At 50.5% G+C, this 26,625-nt stretch overlaps 1 protein-coding gene across 1 annotated transcript in view; it reads left to right on the top strand.

Annotated features, from left to right (window-relative positions):
- Nucleotides 1-374: 374 nt before the first annotated feature.
- Nucleotides 375-26,625, top strand: part of LOC140429948 (growth hormone receptor-like) — a 352,141-nt gene continuing 325,890 nt past the window's right edge. Inside the window, exon 1 of the mRNA XM_072517538.1 lies at nucleotides 375-819. The gene's annotated coding sequence lies outside the window, so the exon portion shown is untranslated. The remainder of the gene's footprint in view (nucleotides 820-26,625) is intronic.

The following is a 26,625-nucleotide window of genomic DNA, read 5'->3' as shown; positions in this document are numbered from 1 at the left end:
TTTTCATTTCATTCTTCAGTGTCAGATTCGCAATTTGTCTCAGGGAGGGGGGGTGGTTAATATTTTTTTGTTGTGGTTGAATGCTGCACAGTTCCTGATGTACTGGGGGTCAGGTTAATTGCTGATGGGAGTAACAGGGGCCTGTACCCTCTTGGAAGAGGGGGTGGGGTGTTTCTGGATAGTGGAGGTGACAAGCTCAGCAGGAGGTTTCTGACACACACACATCTCCAGTCTGTCCAACTTGGTGTTAAACCTCCTTCACAGAAGCTTCAGTGACTTGTGTGAGTGAGAGGGGATTGCTGCTTTGTGAAGACCATGCTGTGTGGGTTGTGATGACTGAGGGAGGGGGGTTATTGAGGCTGTGCCGGCAGTGGGTGGCAGGGAGGTTTGCTGTTTGCAGGAGCTGGGCAGGTTTACAGAGGGCGCATTTGCACCGCTCAGTACTGCAGGCTGGGCTGATGTGAAGTTTCAGATTTGGCTCCGGCTGGAGGAGAGAGACGGGGAGAGGGTGCAGCCCCCCCATCCCCAGCCCGGGACCCCCAGCCCAGCCCGGGACCCCCAGCCCGGGACCCCCAGCCCCATGGAGCGGGCAGCCGGGGACAGGCTGTGGCCAGGGGCGGCTCAGCAGCTCCGCGGGGAGAGCTCGGAGTCTCCGTGACCGCGGAGCCGCTTCCAGGCGCCCGGAGCGGGGCAGCGGCGGCGGCGGAGAGACCCCCAGCCCGGCGGAGAGACCCCCAGCCCGGCGGAGAGACCCCCAGCCCGGCGCAGAGACCCCCAGCCCGGCGGAGAGACCCCCAGCCCGGCGGAGAGCAACACCAGGTGAGGGAAACAGGGGGGGGGGGGGGGGACGACACAGAGGGAGACAGACAGGGAGACAGAGAGGGTCACAGACAAGGAGACAGAGAGGGAGACAGAGAGGGACACAGACAAGGAGACAGAGAGGGAGACAGACAGGGAGACAGAGAGGGACACAGACAAGGAGACAGAGAGGGAGACAGACAGGGAGACAGAGAGGGAGACAGGGGGGGACACAGAGGGAGACAGACAGGGGCACAGAGAGGGACACAGGCAAGGAGACAGAGAGGGAGACAGAGAGGGAGACAGGGGGGACACCGAGAGGGAGACAGAGAGGGTCATAGACACCCCTACATTGCCCCCCAGTGTAACCCCCACCCGGGGCTCATTTCAAACAGTTTAAAGAGTCAGAAAGCTTCTGGTTTGTTCAAAATTGTAACCAGTGTCTGAGGGCAACCCCCCCCCCCTACCCCACCCCCCACGCCCCTTCACCCTCCCTCCCTCACCCCCCTCCCTCCAACCCCCTCCCTCACCCCCTCCCTCCCCTTCCCTCACCCCCTCCCTCCCCCCTCCCCCTCCCTCCCTCCCTCACCCCCTCCCTCCTGAGGGAGGGAGGGAGGGGGAGGAGGGGGAAAGTGATTCTGAAGAGAGGGAGAATGAGAGGGGGTGGAAGAAAGGAAGAGTTAGAGGGAGAATGAGGTGGGGTCGGGGTGAGAGTGAGGGCGAGAACGGAGGGAGATAAGAATTGGGAAGGAGGCGGAGGAGTGAGTGAGTGCGCGAGGAATGAGGGGGATGGCAGGAGGCAGAGGGAGGGTGAGAGGAGGGGCGAGGCATGAGGAGGGAGGGAGGGGTATAGTATGTGAATGCGGGGGAGCGTGTGAGTGAGGAAGGGGGCGGACGGAGGGACCAGACTGAGCGGGAGGGAGTGGTTAGAGGGTGGGAGAGGGGAATTGAGGGTCTGGGTGGGTGGGGGGGGGAGCAGAGTGAGGGGAAGGGAATGGTTAAAGGGGGGGAGGGGAATTGGGAGCCTGGGTGGGGAGGGGAGCAGAGTGAGGGGGAAGGTGTGGTTAGAGGGGGGGGAGGGGAATTGAGGGCCTGGGTGGGGAGGGGAGCAGAGTGAGGGGGATTGAAAGGAGTGGGGTAGTGGAGGGGAAAGTGAGTGAGGAAGGAGGTGGTGGAAGAGATAGTGAGGATGGAGAGATGGAGGTTGCGAAAAGGGGGAGAGTGAGGTGGACAGTGAGGGGAATGGGAGGGGGTCGGGGGGGGGTTGTTGGCGGGAAATGGAGTGGTGCGTGCAGGAGGGGGAGAGAGAGGGTCAGACTGCGGCAATATGTGGGGAGATTTAGAAGAGGGGACAGTGTTAGTGGTGAACAGATGCAAGGTCCATAGATGGCTGCAATGTTAAAACTTGCACACTCCTGTGCAAAGATGTGCAGGTTAGGTGGGGTTACGGGGAGAGGGAGGGGAGCCTAGGTAGGGTGCGCTTTCAGAGGGAGGGTGTAGATGGGCTGAATGACCTACTTCTGCACCGCAGAGAGAGCGGAGAAAGTTGTGGGGGTGTGGAGGGGTAGGCGTAGGGGAGGGGCTGAAGTGGGAGGATGGAGGATCAAGCAAGGGGGGGAGGGAAGAGTGAGGAGGACGTGGCTAGAGTGGAGGGGGGGGGAGTGGGCAAGATTGATTGACGAGCTGCTGAACGTGGGGGTGATATTTGCCAACCCGTCTGGATGCACAATGAGTGGTGGTATCCAGCAGCCAGCCCGCTCTCGTTCCGGGAGGGAGGGTGGCGTTGGGGGTCTGCGCTCGAGAGGGTGTGTTAGGCGAGGCGATGATTGAGGAGCTGGTATCTGGAACCATGTTTCAGAGTTGAAGGAAGTTGGATTCAGTGGCAGGTGTAAAGTTTATTTTCGGGTTGGAGGGGGCAATACCTTTGCAAGTTAAGTGGAATTTCGAAGTGAATTTTAAACCACCAATATTAAAATGCAGATACACCCTACGCCAAGAGAATAGTGAAGGCGTGGAGCTGTATTTAAATTCTCCCATGGGGTGCGAGTATCACTCGCAATACACCGTGTTTATTGCCCACCTCTCATTTGTCCTCGGGGTGGTGATGTGCTGCTTTCTTGAACTGTGACGATGGAATATATCTAAATCCACGGTGCCGTTAGCAAGTTCCAGGATTGTGACCCAGTGACAGTGAGGGAATGACGGAATAGGTCCATGGACGGCACGGTAGCACAGTGGTTAGCACTGTTGCTTCACAACGCCAGGGACTCGGGTTCTATTCCCGGCTTGGGTCACTGTCTGTGCGGAGTCTGCACGCTCTCCCCGTGTCTGCGTGGGTTTCCTCCGGGCGCTCCGGTTTCCTCCCACAAGTCCCGAAAGACGTGCTGTTCGGTGAATTGGACATTCTGAATTCTCCCTCTGTGTACCCGAACAGGCGCCGGAGTGTGGTGACGAGGGGATTTTCACAGTAAGTTCATTGCAGTGTTAATGTAAGCCTACTTGTGACAGTAATAAAGATTATTATTATGGGTTTGGAAGGTACTGTCGAAGGTACCTTGGTGGATTTTGCAGCGTTGCCTTGTAGATGATGCACCTTGCAGGCAGGTGCAACAGTGGTGGATGGAGTACCAATCCAGCAGGACTGCTCTGTCCTGGATGGTGCTGAGTGTCTTGAGTGTTGTTGGAGCTGGACCCGTCCAGGCAAGTGGAGAGTACAGGCTTGCGCCTGTTCACAGTGGACAGGCTCCAGGGAGTCGAGGGCTGAATTATTTTTACCGATTGTGATCTGCCTTTGTCGCCACAGTATTTAAATCTGGCTGGTCCTGTTCAGTTCCTGTTCCATGGTAACCCCCGGGATGTTAATGGTGGGAGATTCAGCAATAGAGTGGACGTGGGGAGGATGTTTCCACTTGTAGGAAAAACTAGAAGCAGAGGACACCATCTCAGACTAAAGGGACGATCCTTTAAAACAGAGATGAGGAGGACTTTCTTCAGCCAGAGGGTGGTGAATCTGTGGAACTCTTTGCCGCAGAAGGCTGTGGAGGCCAAATCACTGAGTGTCTTTAAGACAGAGATAGATAGGTTCTTGATCAATAATGGGATCGGGGGTTATGGGGAGAAGGCAGGAGAATGGGGATGAGAAACATATCAGCCAGGATTGAATGGCGGAGCAGACTCGATGGGCCGAGTGGCCTAATCCTGCTCCTACGTCTTATAGTCTGATGGTAATGCTATTGAGTCACAGATAAACAGGCCCTTCGGCCAATCGCGTCTGGACCAGCGGTCAAAAACAACCGCCTAGCTATCCCAATCCCATTTTCCAACACTTCACCTTGTATTCCTTGACATCGCAAGTGCACATCTTTTGTAAGGGCCACGAAGAATCCAGCACGAGTTTTAAGGATACAAGGTAATAACATTTATTTACAATAACATATATATATAACAGCAGCAGCAACTTCCCTTGCTGCTCCCTCCTTCCTGCTGGTTCCAAACTGGCCAGCTTTATTTATACTAGGAGTTTACTAATGGTTTCTCCGCCCCCCTCATTGGGGAAGCTCATACTCCCACAGGATTGTGGGATTGACATTAGTCCCCAGCCAATGGTAAGTAGGCAGGTTATAACATCCCTTCCCCCCTAAGTCCAAGGAATCCACCGAGGACCCTGGCGAAGGAGGGCGTCGGACTCGTTTGGCCGCAGGCCGGACACCATTTGCACGCGGCGCTGGATCAGGCGGCGTGTAACGAGACGGAGACCGGCGCTTCCGTGATGAACGGCATAACGGTTGTACATCCACGGCCCGTGGACCCGAGGATTCCCCCTCTGATGCGTCCTGTGTCTCCATCTCGGAGTCAGAGTCTGCTGCCTCCGTCATGTCAGCGTCTCTATCTCCATTCGGTTCCGTAACGACCTGCGCAGGCTTCGAGTGAGGCACCAGTGGAAGATTGTGAGGACTACCTTCCCTTGTCGCTGGTCTCTGTGGCTGTAGAAATGAGCTCCGGGGGCGGGGAATCTTTTGAGGGGATAGTTTTCTGGACCGAACGTGGTCTACATGTTTGCGCTGGAGACGACCCTGGGCTTGCACCTGGTAAGATATTGGGCCCGTTTAGCGAAAGATTACGCCAGGAACCCACTGGGCACCACCAGCAAAATTCCGAACGAACACTGGGTCACCGGGCGCAAATTGCCGAATCGGACGATGCTGAGACAATCCCGGTCCCTGCCGTTCTTGTGTGCGGCGTACTTTTGCGCCAATGTCCGGGAAAACCATACTAAGGCGGGTGCAAAGTCTCCGGCCCATTAGGAGTTCTGTGGGAGCTACCCCAGTCACCGCATGGGGGGTGGTCCTATACGTAAACAAAAAGCAAGCCAGTCTCGTGTCCATTGATCTGGAAGACTGCTTCTTTAGGCCTCTTTTGAATGCCAACCCATTTGAAGCTAGGTGGTAAGGGGCAGTGCGGATATGGCATATGCCGTTCATCTTCATGAACCTCGCAAACTCCTCACTCGTGAATGGAGTGCCGTTATCCGTGACCAGCACCTCGGGGAGGCCATGCGTACTAAAAGACAAATGCATCTTTTCAATTGTTGCGCAGGACGTTGTCCCCTGCATCTTATGCACCATTAGCCATTTGGACTGGGCGTCAATTAGTAGAAGGAACATGGATCCTTGAAAAGGGCCTGTGAATTCTGCATGCAAGCGTGCCCAAGGCCGCCCTGGCCATTCCCAGTGATGTAGGGGCGCGGCCGACGGAAGCTTCTGATGCTCCTAGCAAATAGAGCAGTTTTGGGCCACCTTCTCAATGTCGGTGTCGAGGCCTGGTCACCAGACATAACTCCGGGCCAACATTTTCATTTTGGTCACACCTGGATGCCCATTGTGCAAGTCTCTTAGTATCAGCTCCTGGCCTTTTTCCGGGACAATCACACGCGTCCCCCACAAGAGGATGCCGTCTTCCACGCTGAATTCTGACAGCTTGGAGGAAAATGCCCGCAACTCGCCTGGGAGCTGTCTATGCTGCCCACCATACAGGGCTATGTGCCGAACCTTTGACAGGACTGGCTCCGTCTGGGTCCACTCACGCACGGATCTGTGATGCCGTGACAGGCAAGGTGTCCATAAAATTTAGGGTTGCAACCACCTCACCGGTCGTGGGGGGTCGACATGGGGCCGGTCGATAAAGGCAATCGGCTCAGTGCGTCGGCATTTGCTATCTGCGTTCCTGGTTTGTGCTCCAGAGAATACTCGTATGCAGCGAGCAACAAAGCCCAGCGCTGGATCCATGCGGAAGCAATGGGCGGTATTGGCTTATCCTCTCTGAAAAGTCCCAGCAGAGGCTTATGATCAGTCACGATAGTGAAATGGCGGCCATACACGTACTGGTGGAAGCGTTTCACCGCAAAAACCACTGCCAGGCCCTCCTTCTTGACCTGCGCGTACTTTTTCTCCGCTGCAGTCAATGTGCGGGAGGCGAAAGCTATCGGTCGCTCGGCCCCGTTCTCCATCTTGTGGGACAGGACGGCCCCAATACCATACGGGGATGCATCACATGTGACAAGCAAAGGCTTTCCAGGATCATAGTGGGTTAGTAACCCAGACAACGACAATTGTTGCTTTACCCTCCGGAAAGCGGTTTCTTGCGGCTGACCCCAAACCCAAGTGTGATTTTTCTTTAGCAGCAGGTGCAAAGGGGCCAGCGTAGTTGCCAGATTGGGGAGGAACTTCCCGTAATAGTTTACGAGACCGAGAAAAGAACAAAGATGCGAAGTGTCAATCGGGGTGGGGGCATGTTGAATCGCACGCACCTTCTCTGCGACGGGGTGCAAACCTTCGCGGTCCACCCGATAACCTAGGTAGACTACTTCCTTTGCCTGAAATACGCACTTTGTGCGACGTAAACGGACTCCAGCCTCCGAAAAAGTCTAAGGACAGCCTCCAGATTTTCCAAATGTTCCTGCTCCGACGTCCCTGTAATCAAAACGTCATCTAAGTAGACAGCCACACGTGGTAAACCTCTCAAAATGCCCTCCATAACACGTTGAAAAATAACGCAGGCAGAGGATACTCCAAAGGGCAACCGTGTATATTCATACAGGCCCCGGTGTGTATTAATCGTTACATATGGTCGGGAGGCAAGGTCCAGCTCCAACTGCAGGTAGGCGTGACTCATATCTAATTTTGTGAAGGAGAGTCCGCCTGCAAGCTTCGCGTAGAGATCCTTGGTGCGAGGCATTGGATATCGGTCAAGTCGGGAAGCCGTATTCACTGTAAGTTTATAGTCGCCACACAAGCGAACTGTGGCATCTGGCTTCATTACAGGTACAATTGGTGCTGCCCAGTCAGCAAAACGGACGGGCCTGATAATACCCAAACTCTCCAAACGAGTGAGCTCCCCTTCTACCTTCTCGAGCAAGGCGTAAGGCACCGGGCGCGCCCGGAAATAGCGCGGCGTGGCTCCTGGTTCGACTTGGATACGGGCTACGGCCCCTTTTATTTTCCCCAAACCAGGCTGGAATACATCTGGGTATCGTCCTAGCACCTCAGTCAACCCTTCAGAAACTGTTTGGAGGATGTGCTGCCATTGCAACCGCAAATGGCGCAACCAGTCCCGACCCAACAGGCTGTGCCCATGGCCGCGCACCACGATAAGTGGGAAACGCCCCACCTGGCGTCCATAGACAACAGGGGTCATTGTAGTTCCTGCAATGTCCAGTGGTTCCCCCGTGTAGGTGGCCAACCTGGCCTGTGAGTCGGTTAATGTAAGGGTCTGTATACCCTGCTTGATGCGGTCGAATGTCCTCTGGGCGATCACGGAGACTGCTGCGCCAGTGTCCAACTCCATCTCAAGCGGGTGACCATTGACCCGTACTGTCACCTTAATGGGGGCCACACGGGGAGCTACCGCACAATGCAGCTGCAGGCAGTCGTCCTCCGTCTCCACGTCTTCAGGAGTAGTCGCCGCAGGTTCATCCACATGGAAGGTACGGCCCCTGGGCTGGTCCCAGTTTCGGTCGGAATGACGGCGCCTCTGGCGCCCCCAGGACCGGCGTCCGCGACGGGGTCGGCGCCTACAAGTCTGACACGGACATGGCTCCTCATCCATTGGCTCTGGAGAAGGCTCCCTTCGGGGAAGAATGTCCGACGGCCACTGGCGTCGGTCCGGAAGTCGCCTCGCCCGAGATACCGCAGGAGTGCGGGGGGACGTTTTCGGACGGAAGGGGTTGCGCCCCAAGGCATGCACTTCCATTCCCTGTAGCTCCTGTACTCTTCACTCTGCGCTCTCTCGGGACAATATTATTTGAATGGCCTGTTGAAAAGTCAATGTTGGCTCAGCTAACAACTTTCTCTGGGTGTCCGCATTGTTAATACCGCAAACCAGACGGTCGCGTAACATTTCTGACAAGGTCTCACCAGTCACAGTACTCCGCAATCCTGCGTAGCCTGGATAGAAAATCGGCAAGGGATACTCCAGGGGTCCTTTCAGCGGTATTAAACCTGTAACGCTGGACTATCGTGGATGGGGTTGGGTTAAAATGTTGCCCCACTATATTCACAAGTTCATCAAACGTTATGGTGTCCGGCGCAGCTGGGTACGTAAGGCTCCTAATCACCCCAAACGTATGCGGGCCGCAGGCGGTGAGCAATATGACCACCTGGCGCTCGTTTTCGGTGATATTGTTTGCCCGGAAATAGTAACGCATCCGTTGTGCGTACTGGTTCCAGCTTTCCAGCGCAGCATCAAAAACATCCAAACGTCCGTACAGAGGCATGGTATAATAGAAAACAACTTCCAACCTGTATCCAACAAAAATCCAGGGAGGTGGCTTCAGCAAGTGTAGACAGCTATTCACTTTAACCCTCGTCGCCAGTTTTGTGAGGGCCACGAAGAATCCAGCACGAGTTTTAAGGATACAAAGTAATAACATTTATTTACAATAACATATATATATATAACAGCAGCAGCAACTTCCCTTGCTGCTCACTCCTTCCTGCTGGTTCCAAACTGGCCAGCTTTATTTATACTTGGAGTTTACTAATGGTTTCTCCGCCCCCCTCATTGGGGAAGCTCATACTCCCACAGGATTGTGGGATTGTCATTAGTCCCCAGCCAATGGTAAGCAGGCAGGTTATAACAACATCTAAATACTTCTGAAATGTTATGAGGGTCTCTGCCTCCACCACCCTTTCAGGCAACGAGTTCCAGACTCCCCCCGCCCCCCGCCCCCCCCTCCCCCCTCTGTGTGAAAAGGTTTTCCCTCACATCCCCTCTAAACCTCCTGCCCCTCACCTTAAATCCAAGAAGGTGGTTAGATTTTCTCATGGTGGAAGTGATCACTGATTGCTGAGTAACATGAGCAACAGATATTAGCACAAGGCTGAATATTATCCAGTGTCGCGGAGAATATGACCACCCATGTCAAAGGCGAGAGGTAGGACAATGAATCCTGGTTCTCAAAGATATTGGTGGTTCTCCTGGTTATTGCAATTCAGTGTTTTGGAAGGAATGGAATTTTCATTTGATAGACTGACACAGATATGCCAAAATAACTATTCCCACCAAACTGTTTACCCCCAAATTCCCACCAAACTGACTCCCCCCAACTTCCCGTTAAACCTTCCGCCCAATTTGCCCCCAGGTATCCAAGGCAGCTGATCATAATGTTTCCTTGTCCCTCTCTCCTTCGAATCAGCTGTCATCACCTCGCTCCCCAAAGAACCAGCTCTCGCCCCCTCCCTCCTAACTCGCTACCGCCTCGTCTACAACCTCCCCCCACCCCCCCCAGCAAAGCCCTTGGCCCTGTTTTCAGATCCTGAATGTGTGCCCATGGGGTTGTTTGACTCTCTCTGGTCAGCTGTTTGACCCTGTCACAGTCTCTCACCCGCAGTATCTGCCAAGCCTCAGGCCTCATTAATATGAAACTTTGAACGCAGCCCAGTCTTACTTCCCGGTGGATCTCGAAAATCCCATGACCACTATTTGGGGGCCGAGCGGGGAGGTTTTCTCTGCAATGTTCGTCTCTTGAAAACTGATTTCAATGGAAAGAGATTACTTGGTGATTATCTAACTGTTGTTTACAGGACCTTGCTGTGTGAATTTTGACTTCTGACTGTAATGCAAAGTATTTTATTGGCTGTAAGATGTTTTGCGACATCACTTGCCATTGACTCCATTCCCTTCCTCCGACAGCTGTCTCAGGCTGAATCAGATTGTTTGCAACCATGGTATTTTTTTCCGGGTTGGGTGCGCAGAGCTGGGAGTTGGCGCTGTAAACCCAACCCAGGGGGAAGTGCGCCACAAGGCCAGATTTTCATTCCGGGGTGCTGACATCCCCAGGACGAGTGTGGAGGCTGCAAGATGCGGAGGTGGACTGGGCATAATGTCTGCCGCTGTGCTCCGTCACTGTAAACATATCAGCCCTCCACCCCCACACTCCCCATGCTACGTCATGCTCTCATGCCCTCCATGCCAACCTATGCCCCTCCACCCACCCAAATGGTTCTTTATAGCTCCTTTCCCACCTCAGTGCCATCCTATGCCCTCTCACACATCACCTTTTACCCATAAATCCTACCATGCCAACTCACCCAGTATCCACCATAGACAGACCTCCAGAGCCAGACTGAGATTTAATGCAATAAAGTTCAAAGTGTTTATTGCAGACTCTATTTATTCTCGTTCATAAAAAAACATAATTACTTTTACATTCCTTCAACTACATTACAATAAAAACATTTCATTCAAGTGCTTAATCCTTTATAAAAACAAACACGGATTCATAGCCCTATTTCAAAGAGCCCATATCCACTTGGAGCTGTCAATGAAACTTTGAAAAGGAAGGCAGCCGACTGTGATGCAAGATTGTGAAATTAGTCATGTAGCACTAATTCAGTAATGGAAGCCATCAAGCTTACATCAACAGACAGAGTGAGATAGCAAGCAATGTTTACTTTTAAACACGCCAGGCTTATTTTTAAACATTTAAAGGGCAGGAATCTTAACTGTTTTCACAGTTGCCTTTCACAGTTTATTTGGAATATTGCACACAATTCCGGTTGCCACACTACCAGAAGGATGTGGAGGCTTTGGAGAGGGTGCAGAGAAAGTTTACCAGGAGGTTGCCTGGGTGTTAGATATGCGGAGAGGTTGAATAGACTCAGACTATTTTCATTAGAAAGACGGAGATTGAAGGGTGACCTGATAGAGGTCTACAAGATTATTAGGGGCATGGATAGAGTGGGTGGGCAGGCACTCTTTCCCAGGGTGGAGGGGTCAGTCACCAGGGGGCATAGGTTTACGGTCCGTGGGGCAAAGTTTAGAGGAGATGTGAGAGGCAGGTTTTTTACACAGAGGGTGGTGGGTGCCTGGAACACGTTGCCAGGGGAGGTTGTGGAAGCAGATACATTAACGGCGTTCAAAAGGCACCTCGACAAACACATGGATAGGACGGGTATAGAGGGATATGGCACAAGGAAGTGCTGAGGGTTTTGGCAAAGGTTGGTATCATGACCAGTACAGGCTTGGAGGGCCGAAGGGCCTGTTCCTGTGCCGTATTGTTCCTTGACACTGTTGATGGTTGTCTTTGATTATTAATTTTGGTGCTTTTGACAGTTCCAATGTGCTTGACAGTTAATAAGTCTCTAAATCATGGAGGTAATTTGCTGGTACTCCCAGATCTTGTGATGATCACTTTGTCTGGAGGTGTCTTTGATTGTTCACAGTGATCTGTGGTGTTGCCATTCCTGGATGTTGTTGCAGTTTGCATTTGGGATCTTGCCCGAGATGCAATAGGACTGGACGATGGTTGAGAAGCTGGGATGGACCTCATTTATCCTCAGTTACACCCCTATCATTGCTCCTTTGTGCGTAATGATTTCAGAGGGCCTTGGGTCCAAACCAAACCTTGTCACCTCAGCTGGCCATCGCATACCCTCTGTGTAGGATCCTGGATGTGGACTTGTTATCCCAACTGCAAACCTGGCAATTCTGTACCTGCATTTTCACCGTGAACCTTGGTCATCTTCTCTTGTAGTTTAAAAAGTTATTCTCCAGTTTCTGAGCGGGAAGAATGGAGAGGAGTAGGTATGTTAGTGCACACGAGTCGGCCAAACATGAGTTCTGCTGGTAATGGAATATTTGAACTTAAAGGTGTCGCGCTCAGATGTAACATTGCAATGTGTAGATCTTGCTTGGTGTCTACATTTGAGAATGAGGGATTTCACGCATTGAGCTGGGCTGTTAAATCTAGGGTAATGAAGAGAAGAAGTAGTGTGATCGATATTCCACTTCTCTCACATATTCTGAAATGGTTTACCAATAAATTGCGAACATTATCCATAATGATCTCTCTGGGCACACCAAAGAAACTGAAAATAGCTTTGAAAGTGTGCGTGATGTTTGTGCTTGATATGTTGCGCAATTGTTGCATAATGGGGTTCTTCGTAAAGTAGTCAATGAAGAAGTCTGTGCCATGGACATGAGAGGTCAGATGTGACCTTGGTCTCGGGACAGATAGGAGTTTCTTGCAGAATTAGTGGTCCTTTGTGCTAACTTGCCATATGCTCATGAACTGCCTCACACTTGACGACGACTTCAATGTTCCCACCCATAAGACCATAAGACATAGGAGCGGAAGTAAGGCCATTCGGCCCATCGAGTCCACTCCACCATTCAATCATGGCTGATTTCAACTCCATTTACCCGCTCTCTCTCCATAGCCCTTAATTCCTCGAGAAATCAAGAATTTATCAACTTCTGTCTTAAAGACACTCAACGTCCCGGCCTCCACCGCCCTCTGTGGCAATGAATTCCACAGACCCACCACTCTCTGGCTGAAGAAATTTCTCCTCATCTCTGTTCTAAAGTGTCTCCCTTTTATTCTAAGGCTGTGCCCCCGGGTCCTAGTCTCCCCTGTTAATGGAAACAACTTCCCTACATCCACCCTATCTAAGCCATTCATTATCTTGTAAGTTTCTATTAGATCTCCCCTCAACCTCCTAAACTCCAATGAATATAATCCCAGGATCCTCAGACGTTCATCGTATGTTAGGCCTACCATTCCTGGGATCATCCGTGTGAATCTCTGCTGGACCCGCTCCAGTGCCAACAGGCTGTCTCTCTCTCAAATCTTCTCATCCAAACACTACCCATGTGCAAGTGATGAAGGTTTGAAGAATATCGGGTTGCAGATATTCCAGAATGATGACCTTCCTTTCTTTACAAATGACTCCTGGGGGTGACCGAACCTGTCCCGTTCAGGCCAAAATGGTCTCCCACGTTTGAGGATATGCTGAATTGATTCAAACCATTCTACACTGCAGACGTAGACGTGTAGACGTTTTTGCCGTTTCTTCCTGTAACTCCTGACATTTGATTTGGGCAAAACGTACCAGATACATTTGAAGAAAATCTTCAGGCTCGATGCCAATGAGATCAACTTGTAGATCTAAAGATAAATCTTTGTTTTGGCTGAGTTAGGCAATCTGCTCAGTGTGTCCGATGTGTTGACATCATTGGGGGAGGCGATGGCAATGTGATATTGTCACCGGGCGAGTAATCCAGCGACCCAGGATAATGATCGAACCATGGCAGGTGATGGAATTTAAACTCAATAAAATATCTGGAATTAAAGCCTAATAATGACCATGAATCGAATGTCGTAAAAACCCATCTGGTTCATTAATATCCTTCAGGGAAGGACATTATAGAATTTACAGAGCAGAAGGAGGCCATTCAGCCCATCGAGTCTGCACCGGCCCCTGGAAAGAGCTCCCTACCTAAGCCCACTCCCCCACCCTATCCCCAAAAGCCAGTAACCCAATTAACTTTTTTGGACACCAAGGGAAATTTAGCGTGGCCAATCCACCTAACCTGCACATCTTTGGACTGTGGGAGGAAACCGGAGCACCCGGAGGAAACCCACGCACACACGGGGAGGACGTGCAGACTCCGCACAGACAGTGACCTAAGCCAGGAATCGTACCTGATCTAGAACATAGAACAGAGAACATTACAGCGCAGTACAGGCCCTTCGGCCCTCGATGTTGCGCCGACCTGTGAAACCACTCTAAAGCCCATCTACACTATTCCCTTATCATCCATATGTCTATCCAATGACCATTTGAATGTCCTTAGTGTTGGCGAGTCCACTACTGTTGCAGGCAGGGCATTCCACACCCTTACTACTCTCTGAGTAAAGAACCCCGGGCGGGATTCTCCACTCCCGCGCCGAAGTGCCCACTCCGTCGTGAACGCCGTCGCGGTTCACAACGGCGCGAAACGGCCCCTATCCCGACCGATTCAGGGCCCGATAATGGGCTGGAGCGGGGCCGCGTCATCTACACGCGCCAGGCCTTGTCGCCGCGTAAAGGCGGCGCCGCATAACTGGCATCATCCGCGCATGCGCGGTTGCCGTCCTCTCTGAGTCCGCCCCGCAAGAAGATGGCAGACAGATCTTGCGGGGCCGCGGAAGGAAGGAGGTCCTCCTTCAGAGAGGACGACCTGACGATCGGTGGGCACCGATCGCGGGCCAGACCCCATTTGAGGCCCCCCCCCCCGGTGCAGGATCCCCCCGCAGGCCGCCCCCCCCAGCGTTCCCGCGCTGTTCCCGACGACAGCGACCAGGTGTGGACGGCGCCAGGGGGGAACCCGCCGTTTTGGCCTGGCCGCTCGGCCCATCCGGGCCTGAGAATAGCGGGGGTGCTGGAGAATCGCCATTTTGGGTGTCTCGGGCGATTCTCCGGCCTGCGGCCCACGGAACCCGACGGGGCCGTTCCCGCCGCTTGGGAGAATCACAGGAGGGCGTCGGACCGGCGTCCCGGGAAATTTTGGCGACCCAGGCAATTCTCCCAACCGGCGCGGGAGTGGAGAATCGCGCCCCTGATCTCTGACATCTGTCCTATATCTATCTCCCCTCAATTTAAAGCTATGTCCCCTCATGCTGGACATCACCATCCAAGGAAAAAGGCTCTCACTGTCCACCCTATCCAATCCTCTGATCATCTTGATGCCTCAATTAAGTCACCTCTTAACCTTCTTCTCTCTAACAAAAACAGCCTCAAGTCCCTCAGCCTTTCCTCATCAGATCTTCCCTCCATACCAGGCAACATTCTGGTAAATCTCCTCTGCACCCTTTCCAACGCTTCCACATCCTTCCTATAATGCGGCGACCAGAATTGCACGCAATACTCCAAATGCGGCCGCACCAGAGATTTGTACAGCTGCAACATGACCTCATGGCTCCGAAACTCAATCCCTCTACCAATAAAAGCTGATCTGGTCTACATGTGACTCTAGACCCCACAGCAACATGGTTGGCTCTTAACTTCCCCCTCAAGGGCAATTAGGGATGGGCGATAAATGCTGGCACAGCCCGCGACGCCCATGGCGCATCAACAGATAAAAACAAAATCCGCAAACTATCAGGCTTGCACCGAATCTCTCAGCCATGACCTTGAATCTTGATCAAGAGACATTGGAATCTTGGTGGAGCACTGGTTAATGGTTTTTACCACATCATCCCCAGTAGTCTATGGTCGGTCTCGGCCACAAATCCTTTGCCAAACAGATAGGTATGAAAACACATTTCAGACGATTATAAACCAATTCATCATTAGGTGCTGCTTGTATCAATAAGTGCAGGTTATGGTCATGTTGCTTTGTTCTTCCCACAATGGCAATGTCATCGAGAATATGATGCAGCCTGGCACAGTGCATGTAATATCCCTGTGAGCTTCAGAGAGACCTTGGTTCACAAATAGCCTGAAAGGAAGTCATTGAAAACAGTATCGCCAAATGAGATACGATATGTGGGAAGCTCTTGGGCCCAGTACCGGTCTTTGACATTGAACTTTGACAGAACTTTGCACCTTCCAGTCTTGTATTTAACTCTTCTGATGTGTGAATGTTATCATGTTAATGTTTCAAAGCTGCATGTAAATGTCGTGGAACAAAGAAATGTACAGCACAGGAACAGGCCCTTCGGGCCTCCAAGCCCGTGCCGACCATGCTGCCCGACTAAACTACAATCTTCTACACTTCCTGGGCCCGTATCCCTCTATTCCCATCCTATTCATGTATTTGTCAAGATGCCCCTTAAATGTCCCTATCGTCCCTGCTTCCACCACCTCCTCCGGTAGCGAGTTCCAGGCACCCACTACCCTCTGCGTAAAAAACTTGCCTCGTACATCTACTCTAAACCTTGCCCCTCTCACCTTAAACCTATGCCCCCTAGTAATTGACCCCTCTACCCTGGGGAAAAGCCTCTGACTATCCACTCTGTCTATGCCCCTCATAATTTTGTAGACCTCTATCAGGTCTCTCCTCAACCTCCTTCGTTCCAGTGAGAACAAACCGAGTTTATTTGACCGCTCCTCATAGCTAATGCCCTCCATACCAGGCAACATTCTGGTAAATCTCTTCTGCACTCTCTCTAAAGCCTCCACATCCTTCTGGTAGTGTGGCGACCAGAATTGAACACTATACTCCAAGTGTGGCCTAACTAAGTGTGGAGCAAGGCATATTGTTAATGACCTTTAATGGCACTGCATAAATCTGTGTGGTTTGTGATGATTCCGTCTTTCTCTATTTTTCAATCATAATTCAACCTTCAATTTGTCTTCTAAGTAGATGCTGCACGTACGTTGTGGACAAATTGGTGGACTTGCATTCTCCTGCAAGTATAATGTTACACCTCCCTTGAAACTTCTAATTTCAAAAAAACATTCTGGATATTTCAATGTAGAGTCATGGACAGAGGTGATAGGAGTAGTTTCTGAGGTTAATCTGCCATACGAAGCCTGACTGATTCCATGGATTGTCACTATTGCTAGGCCACAGCATGCCGGAAGACCGGGGCGGCACGGTAGCATAGTGGGTAGCACTGTTGCTTCACAGCTCCAGGGTCCCAGGTTCGATTCCCGGCTTGAGTGACTGTCAGTGTGGAAATCTGCACGTTCTCCCCGTGTCTGTGTGGGTTTCCTCCGGGTGCTCCGGTTTCCTCCCACAAGTCCCGAAAGATGTGCTGTTCGGTGAATTGGACATTCTGAATTCTCCCTCTGTGTACCCGAACAGGCGCCGGAATGTGGCGACTAGGGGCTTTTCACAGTAACTTCATTGCATTGTTAATGTAAGCCTACTTATGACCAATAAAGATTATTCAAGAAATTGCGACCCGCGATTACTGGATCTTCAGTCTCTACAATGGAGAACATTTGTGACACCTAGATTATACTTCCACTCCCAGGATTATGGAATCTGAGCGTAGAATTAGGGAATCATTGTACACTGAATGTCTCGCAGCAGTAGCTTTCACCATGGCCTTCCAGGTTTGTGGATACTGCAATGGGCTTTCCAATAAATTCCAGCAATTAGCTTTAGTATGTCCAGTTCTATTGCAATGAAAGCTTTAATGTTTTCTGTTCATCACTTTTAAGTTCTACCTATCTCCTTTATTATTTAGATGTCCTTCTGCCTGTTCCCTAGTGCCTTTTTCTGTCATCAGATTTCCTATTCTTCCAGTTTCCCTGTTAATTCCCATATGACCAATTCTCCACATGTAACTGTCTGTCTAAGATATTATGGGTATAAGCCAAAAGCTTCTTGGATCATTGTGACTTGACGCCCATCAAAATAAGTCTAATGGTTACTAGGCTGCTATTGAATTCTTCCAAATTCATAATTCCCCTCATGTTCTCAATATTTTCCTCAAATTTCAGTGATTTAAACCATTGATCCCACAGCATGGGGGGGATTCTCCGACCCTCCGCCGTGTCGAAGAATCGCCGGGGGCTGGCGTGAATCCCGCCCCATGTCTTTTTCATTGCAAATTCAACAAATGTGTGATTAGGTTTTTTTCCTTAATACTAATAATCGCTTATTATCACAAGTCGGCTTCAATTAAGTTACTGTGAAAAGCCCCTATTCGCCACATTCTGGCGCCTGTTCGGGGAGGCTGGTACGGGAATTGAACCCGCGCTGCTGGCATTGTTCTGCATTACAAGCCAGCTGTTTAGCCCACTGTGCTAAACCATACATTAAGGCCCTAAACTTTAATCGATAAGCTTCAGAGGCAACCTGACAAACATTGAGTACAGCTCTTTCAACCACTTCATAACCTGCAGATTGCTGTCTTTTAAAAATAAATTTAGAGTAGCCAATTATTTTTTTTCTAATTGAGGGGCAATTTAGCGTGGCCAATCCACCTACCCTGCACGGCTTTGGGTTGTGGGGGTGAGACCCACACAGACACGGGGAGAATGTACAAACTCCACACGGACAGTGACCCGGGGCCAGGATTGAACCCAGGTCCTCGGTGCTGTGAGGCAGCAGTGCTAACCACTGCACCGCTGTGCTACCCCTAGATTTAGCACTATCTTAACTCTGCTCCTATTTGATCTGCCTCAGTTGCTTCTGGTGTACTTCTGAGCATTCTCCAAATGCTTTTCCCCCCAGCTGGCACCTCTCACTAAGACACCCAAAACCCCTCACTCACTATTAGTTCAAATGTGGAGCAAACAAGTAGAGTTCTCTGAACTCAGTCCCCCAGCAGCTTTAAAGTATTTCTCCTCATACTCCCGTCATCCCTCTCTGACACACACACGCTCTGACCTTTTATGTCGTTCTCTGTGTTTCTCTGTGCACTTGAACCTCTGTTGCTGTTTTTTCCTCCTTTGTTTTTTTCCCAAACCACGAAACTGCTGCCCGTTTGTAGTCCATCACTTCAAGGGTTGTAAAACCTCATTAAAAATGTATGTTATACAAACAAATCCAGAACACCTGACCTTTTTCCTCGGAGGGCCCAGCTGCAAGCTCACAAAAAAATGCAAATGAAGCTATAGCCATGTTCCACCTTCCTTAACACACAAAATATAAATATAAATTAAACGTAAAGCTGTACATGGGCACTGGTGAATTGTTCGAAACAATCTTGTATTCATGGCTGTTAGCTCGGTCTCCCTACAAGTGAAAGGATCTGCACTACATCTGTCCTACCCAACCCTTTTATGATTCTAAATACCCCTATTGGCCTGCCCCCTCCGCATTCCCTATTCTCGTTGTGGTTTCATTATCACTAATGTTAATTATAACACAAAGATCCCTCAGGGTCTGTGGTGAACCTGACCTCGTGTGAACCGCTTGGAGGACCGAAACCAGCTTTCTCCCTGATTGGTTCATTTTGTCTAATCAGGCTGCTGATCAGTGGCACCATCACCAGCTCGGGGCCAGTCGAGCTGACAGACCCTGCTTCCGTGCTGCAAATTCCAAGCCACGTGACTTGGCGTGGAATCGTTTTAAGGCCTCTTGTGAAGCGCCTTGGGCAAATATTTTTCTGTTAATAGCTTCTGCGTCAGTGCAGGTGGCTGAGATTCTAAAAGGTGTGATACAAATGCGCATAGTTTAAAAAAAAAGCAAGATCGTTCCCTTTAAAAGACAATGTGGTAAATCATTGCGGTGGCGATCTGCTCTGTGTAGAGAGCGAGCGATTTACAGGCCTGATGTTTGGGTCGTGGCACCAAGTGACGTTCTCCTTCATGCCCAGGCACTTTGCTTTGTACATGAGGAATGAGATTGTGTTGGAAGGGGGAAGGCGGTGTTCCTGAACCAGGCAGAATTACTGACATTACGTTTTTAAGGAATCTCTTGACGTTGTGCTAAATTGAAGGTGTCAATACTCTTAGAGTTCATTTCCTGGCTCCAGTCAGGCTGCGCCATTTTGAAATATCTGCGGTTGTGCTGGGTAACAATTCCCACTGCAACTTAATCTTCACTCCATGCACCGCTCCAGGTCAGAGATGCTTCATCTCTCAGGTTATGTGGAGCCTGCAAGAGAACTGCATGCAGAAATTCTTGGGTTGGTTGATATAAAAGGTGTAAACTAACTCCATTAATACTGTTGCAATCCCCGTACAGACTGGTCTCTTTTTAAACAGAGATGAATTTTCCAGCGACACACACAAATAACCTGAGGATAGAAAATTTTCACGTGTTAAAACTTTTGCGGAACAAACCAATTAAAATCAACATAGATTAAACATTGCTCAACATGCAACATATACAGCAAACAAAACGAAAGGTACTTTCAGATTAACCAACACTTTCAAAATATTCCTTATGAAATGCTTTTACGTTATGCTACGTTTCTGGCAGATGTGTGACAATACAAGATTGATTCACAAAATAATCCCAGATTTTCAGCATTTTTTCATTGCTCCATGCATCGCCAGCTCAAATCTCCATGTGTCCTCAAATAAGTCATTCCACTCCCAGTGCTAGACCCTCCTTAGCAACTCCCTGATCCTTAAATCACTCTCTCTCTCGCTCTCGGGTTTCTTTCCATATACCAGACAGCTTACAGCCTGTCTCTGGGAAGAGGATCAGCATAATCACCTCGGGCGAAATTCTCCCCCAACGGCGGGATGCCCGCCGACTGGCGCCAAAGCCGGCGCAAATCAGACGGGCATCGCGCTGGCAAAAAGGTGCGGAAGTCTCCGCATCTTTGGCGGCCTAGCCCCAACATTGAGGGGCTAGGCCGACGCCGGAGGGATTTCCGCCCCGCCAGCTGGCGGAAATGGCGTTTGTTGCCCCGACAGCTGGCGCGGAAATGCGGCGCATGCGCGGGAGCGTCAGCGGCCGCTGTCAGTTTCCCGCGCATGCGCAGTGGGGAGAGTCACTTCCGCCTCCGCCATGGTGGAGACCGTGGCGGAGGCGGAAGGGAAAGAGTGCCCCCACGGCACAGGCCCGCCCGCGGATCGGTGGGCCCCGATCGCGGGCCAGGCCACCGTGGGGGCACCTCCCGGGGTCAGATCGCCCCGCGCCCCCCCCTAGGACCCCGGAGCCCGCCCACGCCGCCTGGTCCCGCCGGTAAATACCAGGTTTGATTTACGCCGGCGGGACAGGCAATTCCTGGGCGGGACTTCGGCCCATCCGGGCCGGAGAATCCAGCGGGGGGTCCCGCCAACCGGCGCGGCCGGATTCCCGCCCCCGCCCAATCTCCGGGAGCGGAGACTTCGGCGGGGGCGGGGGCGGGATTCACGGCGGCCAACGGCCATTCTCCGACCCGGCGGGGGGTCGGAGAATGACGCCCCAGATCTCTCATCCAGAGCATTCTATTTCATTATAAATTAAAGGAGTAAGTAATATTATAGAGGTTTACAACAGGCCCTTCAGCCCAGCTTGTCCATGCTGCCCAGTCCTATCACTAAGCCAGTCCCAATTGCCCCCATTTGGCCCATATCCCTCTATACCCAGCTTACCCATGTAACTGTCTAAATGCTTTTTAAAAGACAAAATTGTACCCGCCTCTACTACTGCCTCTGGCAGCTCGTTCCAGACACTCACCACCCTCTGTGTGAAACAATTGCCCCTCTGGACCCAAAGAACAAAGACCAAAGAACAAAGAAATGTACAGCACAGGAACAGGCCCTTCGGCCCTCCAAGCCCGTGCCGACCATGCTGCCCGACTAAACTACAATCTTCTACACTTCCTGGGTCCGTATCCCTCTATTCCCATCCTATTCATGTATTTGTCAAGATGCCCCTTAAATGTCACTATCATCCCTGCTTCCACCACCTCCTCTGGTAGCGAGTTCCAGGCACCCACTACCCTCTGCGTAAAAAACTTGCCTCGTACATCTAATCTAAACCTTGCCCCTCTCACCTTAAACCTATGCCCCCTAATAATTGACCCCTCTACCCTGGGGAAAAGCCTCTGACTATCCACTCTGTCTATGCCCCTCATAATTTTGTAGACCTCTATCAGGTCTCCCCTCAACCTCCTTCGTTCCAGTGAGAACAAACCGAGTTTATTCAACCGTTCCTCATAGCTAATGCCCTCCATACCAGGCAACATTCTGGTAAATCTCTTCTGCACCCTCTCTAAAGCCTCCACATCCTTCTGGTAGTGTGGCGACCAGAATTGAACACTATACTCCAAGTGTGGCCTAACTAAGGTTCTATACAGCTGCAACATGACTTGCCAATTCTTATACTCAATGCCCCGGCCAATGAAGGCAAGCATGCCGTATGCCTTCTTGACTACCTTCTCCACCTGTGTTTAGATCTCTTTGACTTTCAATACTCTTGAGGGTTCTACCATTCACTGTATATTCCCTACCTGCATTAGACCTTCCAAAATGCATTACCTCACATTTGTCCGGATTAAACTCCATCTGCCATCTCTCCGCCCAAGTCTCCAAACAATCTAAATCCTGCTGTATCCTCTGACAGTCCTCATCGCTATCCGCAATTCCACCAACCTTTGTGTCATCTGCAAACTTACTAATCAGACCAGTTACATTTTCCTGCAAATCATTTATATATACTACAAAGAGCAAAGGTCCCAGCACTGATCCCTGTGGAACACCACTGGTCACAGCCCTCCAATTAGAAAAGCATCCTTCCATTGCTACTCTCTGCCTTCTATGACCTAGCCAGTTCTGTATCCACCTTGCGAACTCACCCCTGATCCCGTGTGACTTCACCTTTTGTACTAGTCTACCATGAGGGACCTTGTCAAAGGCCTTTCTGAAGTCCATATAGACAACATCCACTGCCCTACCTGCATCAATCATCTTAGTGACCTCCTCGAAAAACTCGATCAAGTTAGTGAGACACGACCTCCCCTTCACAAAACCATGCTGTCTCTCACTAATACGTCCATTTGCTTCCAAATGGGAGTAGATCCTGTCTCGAAGAATTCTCTCCAGTAATTTCCCTACCACTGAAGTAAGGCTCACCGGCCTGTAGTTCCCTGGATTATCCTTGCTACCCTTCTTAAACAGAGGAACAACATTGGCTATTCTCCAGTCCTCCGGGACATCCCCTGAAGACAGTGAGGATCCAAAGATTTCTGTCAAGGCCTCAGCAATTTCCTCTCCAGCCTCCTTCAGTATTCTGGGGTAGATCCCATCAGGCCCTGGGGACTTATCTACCTTAATATTTTTAAGACACCCAACACCTCGTCTTTTTGGATCTCAATGTGACCCAGGTTATCTACACACCCTTCTCCGGACTCAACATCTACCAATTTCTTCTCTTTGGTGAATACTGATGCAAAGTATTCATTTAGTACCTCGCCCATTTCCTCTGGCTCCACACATAGATTCCCTTGCCTATCCTTCAGTGGGCCAACCTTTTCCCTGGCTACCCTCTTGCTTATTATGTACGTGTAAAAAGCCTTGGGATTTTCCTTAACCCTATTTGCCAATGACTTTTCGTGACCCCTTCTAGCCCTCCTGACTCCTTGCTTAAGTTCCTTCCTACTTTCCTTATATTCCACGCAGGCTTCGTCTGTTCCCAGCCTTTTAGCCCTGACAAATGCCTCCTTTTTCTTTTTGACGAGGCCTACAATATCTCTCGTTATCCAAGGTTCCCGAAAATTGCCGTATTTATCTTTCTTCCTCACAGGAACATGCCGGTCCTGAATTCCTTTCAACTGACACTTGAAAGCCTCCCACATGTCAGATGTTGATTTGCCTTCAAACATCCGCCCCCAATCTATGTTCTTCAGTTCCCGCCTAATATTGTTAGAATTAGCCTTCCCCCAATTTAGCACATTCATCCTAGGACCACTCTTATCCTTGTCCACCAGTACTTTAAAACTTACTGAATTGTGGTCACTTTTACCGAAATGCTCCCCTACTGAAACATCTACCACCTGGCCGGGCTCATTCCCCAATACCAGGTCCAGTGCCGCCCCTTCCCTAGTTGGACTGTCTACATATTGTTTTAAGAAGCCCTCCTGGATGCTCCTTACAAACTCTGCCCCGTCTAAGCCCCTGGCACTAAGTGAGTCCCAGTCAATATTGGGGAAGTTGAAGTCTCCCATCACCACAACCCTGTTGTTTTTACTCTTTTCCAAAATCTGTCTCCCTATCTGCTCCTCTATCTCCCGCTGGCTGTTGGGAGGCCTGTAGTAAACCCCCAACATTGTGACTGCACCCTTCTTATTCCTGATCTCTACCCATATAGCCTCGCTACCCTCTGAGGTGTTCACCCGCAGTACAGCTGTGATATTCTCCCGAACAAGTAGCGCAACTCCGCCTCCCCTTTTACATCCCCCTCTATCCCGCCTGAAACCCTTTTGTATCTCTCCTCTCTCACCTTAAACCTATGCCCTCTAGTTCTAGACTCCTCTACCTTTGGGAAAAGATGTTGACTATCTACCCTATCTATGCTCCTCATTATTTTATCGATCACCCCTCAGCCTCCCACGCTCCAGGGAAAAGTGTCCCAGTCTATCCGGCCTCTCTTTATAATTCAAACCATCAAGTCCTGGGAGCATCCTCGTCAATCTCTTCTGCGCTCTTTCTAGTTTAACAATATCCTTCCTGTAATAGGGTGACCAGAACTGAACACAGTGTTCGTGTTTTCCGGGTCCTTAAGGGGGAGGGGGAGCAGCCCCAAGTCGTGGTCCACATTGGCACTAACGACATAGGTAGGAAAGGGGATAAGGATGTCAGGCAGGCTTTCAGGGAGCTAGGATGGAAGCTCAGAACTAGAACAAACAGAGTTGTTATCTCTGGGGTGTTGCCCGTGCCACGTGATAGTGAGATGAGGAATAGGGAGAGAGAGCAATTAAACACGTGGCTACAGGGATGGTGCAGGCGGGAGGGATTCAGATTTCTGGATAACTGGGGCGCTTTCTGGGGAAGGTGGGACCTCTACAGACAGGATGGTCTACATCTGAACCTGCGGGGCACAAATATCCTGGGGGGGAGATTTGTTAGTGCTCTTTGGGGGGGTTTAAACTAATGCAGCAGGGGCATGGGAACCTGGATTGTAGTTTTATGGTAAGGGAGAATGAGAGTATAGAGGTCAGGAGCTCAGATTTGACGTCGCAGGAGGGGGCCAGTGTTCAGGTAGGTGGTTTGAAGTGTGTCTACTTCAATGCCAGGAGTATACGAAATAAGGTAGGGGAACTGGCAGCATGGGTTGGTACCTGGGACTTCGATGTTGTGGCCATTTCGGAGACGTGGATAGAGCAGGGACAGGAATGGATGTTGCAGGTTCCGGGGTTTAGGTGTTTTAGTAAGCTCAGAGAAGGAGGCAAAAGAGGGGGAGGTGTGGCGCTGCTAGTCAAGAGCAGTATTACGGTGGCGGAGAGGATGCTAGATGGGGACTCATCTTCCGAGGTAGTATGGGCTGAGGTTAGAAACAGGAAAGGAGAGGTCACCCTGTTGGGAGTTTTCTATAGGCCTCCAAATAGTTCTAGGGATGTAGAGGAAAGGATGGCGAGGATGATCCTGGATAAGAGCGAAAGTAATAGGGTAGTTATTATGGGAGACTTTAACTTTCCAAATATTGACTGGAAAAGATATAGTTCGAGTACATTAGATGGGTCGTTTTTTGTTCAGTGTGTGCAGGAGGGTTTCCTGACACAGTTTGTTGACAGGCCAACAAGGGGCAAGGCCACATTGGATTTGGTTTTGGGTAATGAACCAGGCCAGGTGTTGGATTTGGAGGTAGGTGAGCACTTTGGGGACAGTGACCACAATTCGGTGACGTTTACGTTAAGGATGGAAAGGGATAAGTATACACCGCAGGGCAAGAGTTATAGCTGGGGGAAGGGAAATTATGATGCCATTAGACGTGACTTGGGGGGGATAAGGTGGAGAAGTAGGCTGCAAGTTTTGGACACACTGGATAAGTGGAGCTTGTTCAAGGATCAGCTACTGCGTGTTCTTGATAAGTATGTACCGGTCAGGCAGGGAGGAAGGTGCCGAGCGAGGGAACCGTGGTTTACCAAGGAAGTGGAATCTCTTGTTAAGAGGAAGAAGGAGGCCTATGTGAAGATGAGGTGTGAAGTTTCAGTTGGGGCGATGGATAGTTACAAGGTAGCGAGGAAGGATCTAAAGAGAGAGCTAAGACGAGCAAGGAGGGGACATGAGAAGTATTTGGCAGGAAGGATCAAGGAAAACCCAAAAGCTTTCGAAGGTATGTCAGGAATAAGCGAATGACTAGGGACAGAGTAGGACCAGTCAAGGACAGGGATGGGAAGTTGTGTGTAGAGTCTGAAGAGATAGGCGAGATACTAAATGAATATTTTTCGTCAGTATTCACTCAGGAAAAAGATAAGGTTGTGGAGGAGAATGCTGAGCTCCAGGTAAATAGATTAGATGGCATTGAGGTAAGTAGGGAAGAGGTGTTGGCAATTCTGGACAGGCTGAAAATAGATAAGTCCCCGGGACCTGATGGGATTTATCCTAGGATTCTCTGGGAGGCCAGGGAAGAGATTGCTGGACCATTGGCTTTGATTTTTATGTCATCATTGGATACAGGAATAGTGCCAGAGGACTGGAGGATAGCAAATGTGGTCCCTTTGTTCAAAAAGGGGAGCAGAGACAACCCCGGCAACTATAGACCGGTGAGCCTCACGTCTGTAGTGGGTAAAGTCTTGGAGGGGATTATAAGAGACAAGATTTATAATCATCTAGATAGGAATAATATGATCAGGGATAGTCAGCATGGCTTTGTGAAGGGTAGGTCATGCCTCACAAACCTTATCGAGTTCTTTGAGAAGGTGACTGAACAGGTAGACGAGGGTAGAGCAGTTGATGTGGTGTATATGGATTTCAGCAAAGCGTTTGATAAGGTTCCCCACGGTAGGCTATTGCAGAAAATACGGAGGCTGGGGATTGAGGGTGATTTAGAGATGTGGATCAGAAATTGGCTAGCTGAAAGAAGACAGAGGGTGGTGGTTGATGGGAAATTTTCAGAATGGAGTTCTGTCACAAGTGGAGTACCACAAGGATCTGTTCTGGGGCCGTTGCTGTTTGTAATTTTTATCAATGACCTAGAGGAAGGCGCAGAAGGGTGGGTGAGTAAATT

Source organism: Scyliorhinus torazame, chromosome 9, assembly GCF_047496885.1.
Source record: "Scyliorhinus torazame isolate Kashiwa2021f chromosome 9, sScyTor2.1, whole genome shotgun sequence".
In the NCBI taxonomy this organism is placed as follows: Eukaryota; Metazoa; Chordata; class Chondrichthyes; order Carcharhiniformes; family Scyliorhinidae; genus Scyliorhinus; species Scyliorhinus torazame.
This window is presented reverse-complemented; position numbering and strand designations above follow the sequence as displayed.